Below are 10,404 nucleotides of genomic sequence, written 5' to 3'. Positions count from 1 at the left end.
AGAAACTAAAATCAGTTTAAGGGGCTTACAGAACCTATTGAGGCATCTCCTTCACACTTCTGAAGTCTAAGTCCCCACTCCTTAGTTTAAAGCTCATCTATTTGTCACAATTGTTATGTAAGGTCTTGTACTCCACTGAAGAAAAAATTCGAATGACTTTGAAGTGATTTTCATTTGATTGTGACTTTGGTGCCTAACGTTCCATACCTGAAATTTACCCCAGTGCTAAATGTGGCAGTAATTTTTTTTTCTGTCTTATGTAATTTGCCATTAAAGTAAGATTTTGCCTCTGTGGTACTGTTTTGTTTGTTAATAAAGTGCACTGCCATCCTTGATTCAGCCTCATGTCCTCTTTTTTATAGGTCCATTTAGAATGTTCAGTAACTTTTTATTCTTTCAGACTTTTTTAGTTTGATTTTTTTATTGGTACATTTTAGATATATGTAATGATTACTTTCACCATAGAGAAGTTGTAACTGTACATGATATATCTTGATTCTTGTTTTATTGCCACATTCCCCTTCCCTCCCTTCAACGCCTTTTTCTTTGCTTATTTACAAAAACTCTTTCCATTTTTTCCTTCTTGTATATTTTTCTTTTTCCTTCCTTCCTTTCCCACACCCCCTCCCAGCTTCCCCATCCCCTTTGAACATTTTCTTCCAGTTTCACAATACCTGATATACATTTTAATCCTTATTTACACTTTTAGTTTCTCACATGGAAGAGACAATGTGAAATTTTCACATGTGTTTCTGATTTATTTCTCTTTAACAATGGATGGTCTGAAGGTACATCCATTTTGCTATAAATGGCCCATGTTTGTCCTTCTTTATAACTGAGCAGCACTTCATAATGTAAAAAGTTCACATCTTCTTTATTCATTAACTAGTCAATGGATATTTGGGTTTCTAAGATTTAGCTATACAAACTGCTGCTATAAATAAGGGTGTACATATATCATGGAGTATGATGCATTTAATTCTTCCAGGAAGATGCCAAGAAGGGGAATAGCTAGGTTAAATGGAACCTCTAATTTTAGTTTTTGAAGAATCTCCACACTTATCTCTGTAGTGCTTGCCATCCCAACAACAGTGGAGAAAGGTCCTTTTTTCCCACAGCCCTGCCAACATTTGTTATCGGTTGATTTCTTGATAATAGCCATTCTTTATGGTGTGAGATGGAATCTTGGTTTGTTTGTTTTTTTTTTTTTTTCAGAACTGGGGATTGAACTCAGGCCCTCGTGCTTGCCAGGGAAGTGCTTATTCCACTAAGCCATCTCTCCAGCCCCTTGGTGATGTTTTAGTGTACATCTCTCAAGTGAATTGGCTTTCCACGTGCTAAAGAATAAAACTAGACCAATATCTCTCACCATGCACTAAACTAAAATCAAAATTAATCAGATATCTAAATATTAAAACAGAAACACTAAATCTGCTTTAAGAGAGTAGGTAGAACTCTCAAAGACAAGAGTAGGCAAAGACTTTATGAACAAAACCTTGGTCTCACAGGAAACTTTACAATGAGTCAACAACTGAGATCTCATCTTATTAAAAAGTTTTTGCATAGCAAGAGAAATCACCAACAGAGTAAAGAGAACTCAGAGAGTGGAAAAAAAATTTGCCAGCTGTTTCTCACTCAAAAGACTAATACCTAGAATATATAAAGAACTCAAATCATACCCTCCAAGTTTAAAGAGCTAAGTGCTTCCCTGGTAAGCGCAAGGGCCTGAGTTCAATCTCTGGTTCCACAAAAAAAAAAAAAAAAAAGAAAAAAAAAGAAAAATTTAAAGAGCTAATCAAAAATTGGCATCTTAAATACATATACACTTCTCAGATGAATAAGTACAGATAGCAAATGTATGGGGAAAAGGTTTGGTGTCCACTTACAGCAGGAAATCACATTGTGTCATTACTCTCTGGAGGATAGGCTTTAAAACCCACTTGGTATTGAGACTGAATTCTCAACATTGAGTTTGACTTTCATGTTATTGAGGTTGCCTCAGAATGGATACAGTGCTGGAATATTAGATTCAGCCTAACTAAGCCACAAGTGTGGGTTCTGACTCAAGGCTTTTCATCTGATTGCTTATAACATAATTGCATCACTTTGGTTCAGTGCCTCAGACAGCCTCCCCATCTGCAAACGGATGGGTTTCACCAGGCTTCTATGAGTTTTTCTCATGACAGCATTATGTAATTTATGCATTTTGTTGTTAGTACTGTTTCTATTTTTGCCCCATTGGTATGGCAGGGTCATATATTTAGCCTTTCCATATCTTTGTTCACTCCTTTTCTTAAATTAGATTCTCTAAAAACAGATTTTAAGGTACAGAGTCAAGGCAGAAAGTTGAGACAGAGCTCTAGAAATATATGTAAGGGGGTAAAAGAGGCAGAATAGGGCATGAGGAGAATCTGTAATGCAGCTGAAACTGAGGCTTCAGGAGATCCTAATGTGGAGTGGGAAGGGCTCTTCAGAGTTGTCCCCTACTGATGAAAGGAGGTCTGTATTCTATATCCCTTTGGCCACCCTCTGAGAAAGGGTACTACCTTGGTTAATGCAAGACCAGAGACAGTTCCAAGTGAGAACCACAGCTGAAAACTTCCATCAGCCTGTAGTCCCAGCGGCTCGAAAATATAGTATTAAAAACCACAGTATCTGTACCTTTAGTCCCCCAGAAAGTTGCCTTGTCACATGTAAGGCATTGAGGACTTCAGCTTTTGTTTTATAGATAGAACAGAGTTATCTCTGAATTCCTGTTAGATAAAGGGACATTTACAAAGTTGTATTTCTTTACCATATATGGATAAGAATGTCATTCTGGGGGACCTTGGAAATTATTCAATTTATATCTCAAAGGAATGTCACTTACAGATTACTAACAAAGATTAAAGGGAAAATATGTACTGTAGTTATAAATGGCAGTCTAAAATCCAGTGTTTTTAGAAGGAATATAGCTGAAAATGAATGGTAGCAGTCATGAGAGGTGGAGTAGTGGGACATATGGCTGGCTTAGGAAGTAATATTCCCCTCTGAAGAGTATATATATTCCAATTCCTTTAAATGATTGCTGTCTTAGTTATTTTTCTCTCATTGCTGAGACAAAATACCCAGCACACAAAGCTAAAAGGCGAAAGGTTTATTTAGCTTGCAGTGTATAGAGGTTTCAGTTCTTAGTTGGTTAGCTCTGGGGCAGGATGGCACATGGCAGAGGGGGAATCACAGAGGAAAACACCTCATGGCATCCACAAGGTAGCAAAAGCAACAAGATGAATCTTTTTTATTTATTTTTTATTAATTTCTCGATTTGTTTATTGAGAAACAAATAGCACTGAGACAGTTTCCAAACCGATTAGTAGGACAGTTTCAATAATTAATACATTGCATATTGTTGTCTTCTTAGTGGTTATTCATAGTACAAGATGCAGACATGATATCCTGTCCAAACACCATTAGTACAAAACTTTCTTATTAAACTAAGAGATAGTAGCTGTATATCTACTCTAATATATATATATATTTTTTTTTTTCAATACAAAATGGTCCTTCATTTATATCCTCCTCTTTTGTTTACTTTTGTCAGATGAGTATTCCGTTGCCATTTAAATATTGTAGGTGCATGAATTCAGCAAAATAATCCAATATAGTCCAGTAGTCCATAACAGTAGTGGGTTATCCGTAGGACTGGCAATGTCAAAAGTTGTTGACTTGAGCCTCATACAGCTCAGCATATTAATACAGCTTTACTTTTTATACCTTGTTTTTATACTTTTCTGGTGGATGGTTAAGACCAAGATGAAACAAGACCTATATAACAAGAGGGATCTTAATAGCATCTTTCTGCCCCTTTTATACTCTATTTGGCTACCAAGATTAGGGCAGTATCAAACCAGTGAACAATTTTAGTAATCACACACCCTTAATCCTAGCATTGAACCATGAATCCATCACACACTCTAGATCCAGGCACCTCAGAAAAACTCCACTTATGACCACATGAGGCTTTAGGGGGACGTCGAGACAATCCATAACACCAAAGTACATTTGAACATTTAGCTGAAATGTCCAAACTGACCTCAAATCCCTGATAAATAAAGTATCAAATCCCTTAATAAATACAAATCACTTGAATGACAAATTCTGTCTGGATGCTTTTAATTTTTTTTTCATAGTGTGCTTTTAATTTTTTTGAGTAACATCACTGGCAACCATTTCCTAAAACTACCTGAAGTAGATAAAGGAGACCTGGCTTGAAAGGGCTATATATCTATATATATCCCCTCGTACACTGGCCCCTCAAGAAATAACCTTTTCCTCCAGATCATATTTCCTGCTATGTCAATGTCATGATTGAGGAGAATGGTGCCAGACATTATTGGAAAAAGCTCACCCTTGCCATGAGATAGAAATCACCACTCTTGTCAACATTTCATCTGTACTGCTATGATATAATTCCAATAAACATGGCTTCAACATTGAATGGGTTAGCTTCTTAAAACCATACTGTTTATGTGGACATAAAAATAAAGACATTCTCCTTAGACAAAAGAATTTACCAAGACATTGAAGAGAATAAAAACAAAGGAAGGTAAGAGGGAAATAGCAACAGTTCTGCCTCTGTCAGCACTCAAGGTTTTCTCTTTGACCAGTGCCATTCTCTTCAGAGTTGGAAAGCAAAGGCAGGACCAAAAATGACAGCTAGTATGAACTACTTGTTTTGACTTGGAGCCAGATATCTAAGAATAACTTTGGAGCCCTCGTGTAAAAACATCAACTTTAGGGAATTTATTGTTCCTTCAAGGTGTACTATGAAACTTCCTAGTCAGCTCCCTTAATGCACACATAATCCATAGATTATTACTTATTTACACACCTTTACAGTCACACCTTGGGGTACATAAAGTATTCCTATTTAGTGAGCATCAAATATTTTCTATGAAACATTAGTATTGACAGATAAAATTTGGTTAAATGGAGTGGCATGAGTTTATGCTTGGGGAAGACAGAGTGGGGATAAGGAAAGAAAAGAATGAGAAAGGTGTTTAGAAGTCCCCAGAATAGCACACTAATAAAGATTTTCATGGGTTGATACCACCAAAGTGAACACATGAACCTTGTGTTATTTAATATGTACATGCCCTAGGTGGTCACTCCAAAACTCAGAAGACCTGCCTTATAGATTTCTTGGCAAAAGTGCGATAATGCAGGTGAGGGTTTAGCTTACCAAGCACTCAGTAAGTATCAACTAAAAAAATAGTGCTTTTTAAATGTTTTTAGAGGGCCGGGGAGATAGCTCAGTAGAATAAGCGCTTGCTTGGCAAACACAAGGGCCTGAGTTCAATCCCTGGTTCCTCAAAATAAATAAATAAATAAATAAATAAATAAATAAATAAATAAATAAATGTTATTAGAAAGTACTACCTTGAATGTCTTACAATTGTTCAACCCAAACTTATTGAGCAGCTACTCTGTGCTACGTAGGCAGCATGCTGTGCTGTGATTTAGCACAGTCAGCAGTAGACAGCAAGCAGTATATTCAGTGGGGCTGTGGTCAATGCTATTACAAAAAAGCATAGGATACTGTGTGGGCAGAAGAACTGAGATTTAAGGAGAGGTTACTAGGATGTGGCCTCAAGTCTCTCTAAGCATCTGTATTTGCAGCAAATCAGAAAGGGTGCCATATAGGACAGAGAAAGTAAAAACCAGATGGCATGGTTAGCTGATAAAATGGACCACAATAAACATCATCAGTCAGGGGTGGATGTTAAGATCCATTTGTCCTTTTGACCACAACTCACTCCAGCAGTCGTTTACCACCTCTCGTGTCCACTCTGTCCTGGCGATCTTTATCAACTAGGATTCACCATCTTCCAGGCCCCTGTGCTAAGGGACTGCCTACATTTGTTTTAAAAGAGTGCCATCTTCTGGCCAAATGCTGCTGTTTCCTTCCAGTAGGAACAGGATCCAAAGTAGTCTCCAGGGAAAACCAAGGGGAGACACCTTCACCCTGAACTTCCTCCAAACATTTCTGCCTGTGATCACTTACTTTCTTGTCAGTTGTGACAGGGGTCAAAGTAGTCATACTTAATATTCATAATTTTTCCTCTGCCCTCTTCTCAAAGGAAGATTTTTTTTGGTGGTGATCAGAGCTGCTGGGTTCCTCGGCCTCCATTGTGTCCATCTGGGTAATGGGTAAAGCAGAAAACTGACCGTTTAGAGAGATGAAATTGCTTTCCCATTAGAAAGGGCAGGGAAGAAGACATTTGAAAAAATCAGGAGAAGGGGACTGGAGAGCAGTTCGACAGCTGCCTTGACCATGCAGAGAGACAGAAAGTAAGGAGGGAAGCCCAACTTCCTAAATTTGGCCAGGAGCCTGACATACAGGAGATCTGCATGACTCCTCAAGTTTTGTGACACTAAATTTTGTTTCTTTTACACATTGTCATTTTTAGACACATTTGTTCCTCTTAGACCACTTGAAAGGGCCCCAAAGCACTCTGGATTATTAGGGGCCATGCAAATTTAGAAAAAAAAAAAGATACAGATGACAGTGCTTGGCATCTTGAGCAATGCCTGAGTTCCATGGGTTCTGTCTACGAGGTCTTTGTGGAACTAAATGAATATTACCTTTTCTTCCCCTGGCAAGCTCGACATCCTAACTGGTGAACTGTGTATTCCAGTCTAGGCATACACTTAGTATGGCTACATTTACATTAAGGAAATGAACAAAGATGGCCCACTTGCCTTTGTGTAGATTTATCTGGCCCCCATGTGATGTGGTATCACATCAACCAGCAAACATAAGAGAGGAAGGTATAAAGCCTCTAGGTGGGCCAAATGGGGAGCTGGTACTAGATTGGCCTGGCATTTAGGCTGTGCAGAGCAAGCCAAGCTGTGTATTCTAAAGGCAAGTTTACCAGGAGATAGGACCAGTAAAATTCTCAGTATTACCCAATACACCATATGCTACTGGTGAGGTCAGCCAAAGGGAGTAGAGCGAGGCAAAAGAGCTATTCTCAAGAACAGTCTATCTTGCTATGGCAGTCATTTGAATTTTATGAGCTTTATCACTGTCCTATTGCTCCTGTAACACATTATCTTACACTTAGTGGCGCAAAGCAAGCTTATTACTTTATAGTTCTGAAGATCAAAAGTTCAAAATGAGTCTTACAGTCTGGTTCCTTCTGGAACCTTGAGAGAAAAATCCATTCCTTGCCTTTCTCAGTGTCTCATGGCTACCTTAGCTGGTAGCTGCATCAGTCACATCTCTTCTTTCCATAGATGCATCACCTCCTCCTCACATGGATCCTCCTATTTGCCTCTGATAAGACCCCTTGTGATTATATTGATCCCACTGGGATAATTTCTGTTCTATGATCTTTCACTTAATGATACATGCAATGTTCTTTTGCCATATAAGAACATACTCATCGGATTATGAACATAATCATCAGGATTATGATGTGAACATCGTCAGTGGCACATCGTTTGGCGTACCTTGTGGGGCTTGGCATTAGTGAAAAATGAAAGCTAAATACCAGCACTAGCCTGTCCTTAAATTCCTGCTGTTCCAGGCACCTGAATGTGGAGCAAGAAATTGAACTTTAAATGATTTACAACATTACAGGCTCTGCCCTGTTCCACTAAGGCCTACTTTCGCTTTTATTATACCATCCAAGCATGCCAAGTGATATTTTCAAATATAAATCTGATGCTGCCAGCTCAGGCTCAATTTGCCTTCTCTAGCTACTCACTGCAGTTTGGATCTGACATGCCTTCATTCCCACACCTTGTATGCTCTGTCCCATACCTGCTTCCCTTTTCTGGCAGCAAGTCACTCCCTTTCAGCCAGCTAGTTCTTCTCATAGATCCTCAGAAATACGAAGGTTTTTCTGGTTCACTTGTCTCTCTGCAAGATTGTTTTCTCCATTCCCTGCTTGGCTAAAGTCTGATGAAACAACACTTCCTGCAAGTATATTCCTGATACCATTTTCCCCACAACTGATTATGTATGCATGCGAGTCTCTTCCTCCTGCTTTTACTTTCCTTCTATAAAGACATGCAATGGCACATTCGTTGAAGTTTCTTTAATGTCTCTCCCAAATGACAGGGCCCTCTACAAATGGTGTGTGTAGAGATCTGGAATCCAGCAGCCACCAAGTACAGTGACAGGATTTTGGGTGGTCAAAGTCCCAGGCTGCTCACTTTCAGGCACATGACGACCTTTTCCACTTACCCAGAGTGCAATACAAATTTAATCATCCTTGGGGCCCGGGGAGATGGCTCAGTGGAATAAGCACTTCCCTGGCAAGCGCAATGGCCTGAGTTCAATCCCCAGTTCCGCCAAAGAAAAAATAATAATAATCATCATCATCATCCTTTTTCTGTGCAACAGGATGTGAAAAACAGCAAATATTGCCTTAAGCCAGTATTTTTGGGTACAGATAAAGACATAAACCAGCAAGGATCAAGGATCATCATTAACATTCAGGTTTTGCCATGAAGCATCACGTGCACACTAAAAATTAAAACCCACTATAATATCCCAGACCACAGTTTCATAGGGTGTCCAGTATCATAATGATAATGACATAACTTCAAAAGTGTGCAACCATAAATTCAAGTTTGCTGCTCTTTAATTATTTTATTCCCATTATAACCTGCCCTCAAAAGAAGGAATTTAAATGAGTCAATTAGCAGCCAGAGGTCAGTCTGGAAGAAATAATTGATAGGACCAGTCCTCAGATCTCACCAGGGCTCCTTGGATTTAAATTGGAATCCAAGAGAGAAGCATTTATTCATTATTTATTTCATTCAATCATTTATGACATGCCTAGTCTCTAAGGGAAACTGGGTATCTGGGTGAAATACAAAATTAACAAATTAAAGTTAACGAGCGTAGACAGGGGAAAAAAAAATCTAGCTTCAAACCAGCTCACAAAGGCTAGGATTGATGCTGGGCACACCCAGGAAGGGTTTCCTGGCTGCTTAGATGTAAGTCAACCTCCCCCACCCCAGTATCCTGACCCCCACCTCCACACATGAATCTATGATACAAATTTCTCATTAGGCAGAAAAGAAAAATGTCATGGAACCACATAAGACTCTTCTGGTATCTGATGGGTGCTTTGCAACACGTGCCAGATAATACCATACATGGACCAGTGTCCATGAAAACAGTGACAGAGGCAGGGATAGGGGCCCACATATGGCACAATATTTTTTATGAGGTCAACAGCAACACCAGGGGCAGGAGCAGAGTGAAAAAGGAAAACAATCTTCGTGGTCAGGGAGTGTTCAGCAGTGAAGGTGGGCTTGTGTGCCGCAGTCCAGTCATCCTCACCTGGGCTGCAGACAAGTCTGGGGTGTCTTGCGGGTTGGCAGAGGGTGACACGGGGAGATTCAGGTCAAGATGCACTTGTGCACTTAAGCAGGAGAGCCTCTCCTACAAACAGCAGAGGCTAGAAGGCTACTGAGGCTGCTGGGGATGGCAGTTAGTCCTATCCCTGATGCAGACACATTTCTGCGAAAGGATGGCCACTGGGCACCTTAACTCCTCTATTATCACCTGCTGGCCCCGCATGGACCCTCTACCTGCCATCCCACCCTTCTGGAGCATCTAATGTGACTAGTACTGCCAGCCACAAGGGTAAGGGAAGAACTTCACTGGATACAGTCCACCCTCCTCTCTTTGGCCTTCCAAAGAAGGAAATTCTGGAGCCAAGTTGTTAAATGCAAAATGTAGACATTCTCCAGGCAAACAGCAGGAGAGGGCAACCATGGCTGGAATAGTGGGGCCTGCATGTAAAAGTCCCAGGGGAAGGTTCTTGGGCCCCAGTCCAGTGGGTAGACAAAAAACTAATTGGAAGTCATAGCAGCCCTCCCCCTCTTCTGTCTTGTAGTTTTCTCACTAACAGTTTTTCATATAGTTCTGTCAAACAAGGAATCCTTCCTCTGAGGTCAAGCTATAATACGTGTCCTTTTATCATATTCCTACTGAACTCTGGAAGCACCAGATGTACTTGCAGCCCTCTTTTCTCCATTCCCAGATCTGGAGAATAATTCACCTGGCTCACCTTGGGTGTTCCATGTTCAGGGGGCTGGCCTTGCTCTAGCTCCACATGTGATCAATCTTCAGTTTCAGCCGCTCCCCACACTTACTCACTTACTGCTCATGCACAATCTTTCTTTGTTTTATTGACTGTACATTTACATGTACTGATCGATGCTTTCTCACATCTTCTGAGAAATAGAAGACAATAAGAAAATACATGAACACAGCAGCAGATTGCTTAATCATGTGTTCAAACATCAAAAATATATAACAGGGGCCGGGGAAACGGCTCAGTGGAATAAGCGCTTCCCTGGCAAGCGCAAGGACCTGAGTTCAATCCCTGGTTCCAGAAA

This window comes from Octodon degus, unplaced genomic scaffold, assembly GCF_000260255.1.
Source record: "Octodon degus isolate 3935 unplaced genomic scaffold, OctDeg1.0 scaffold00223, whole genome shotgun sequence".
Taxonomy (NCBI): Eukaryota; Metazoa; Chordata; class Mammalia; order Rodentia; family Octodontidae; genus Octodon; species Octodon degus.
Note: the sequence above shows the minus strand (reverse complement) of the source record.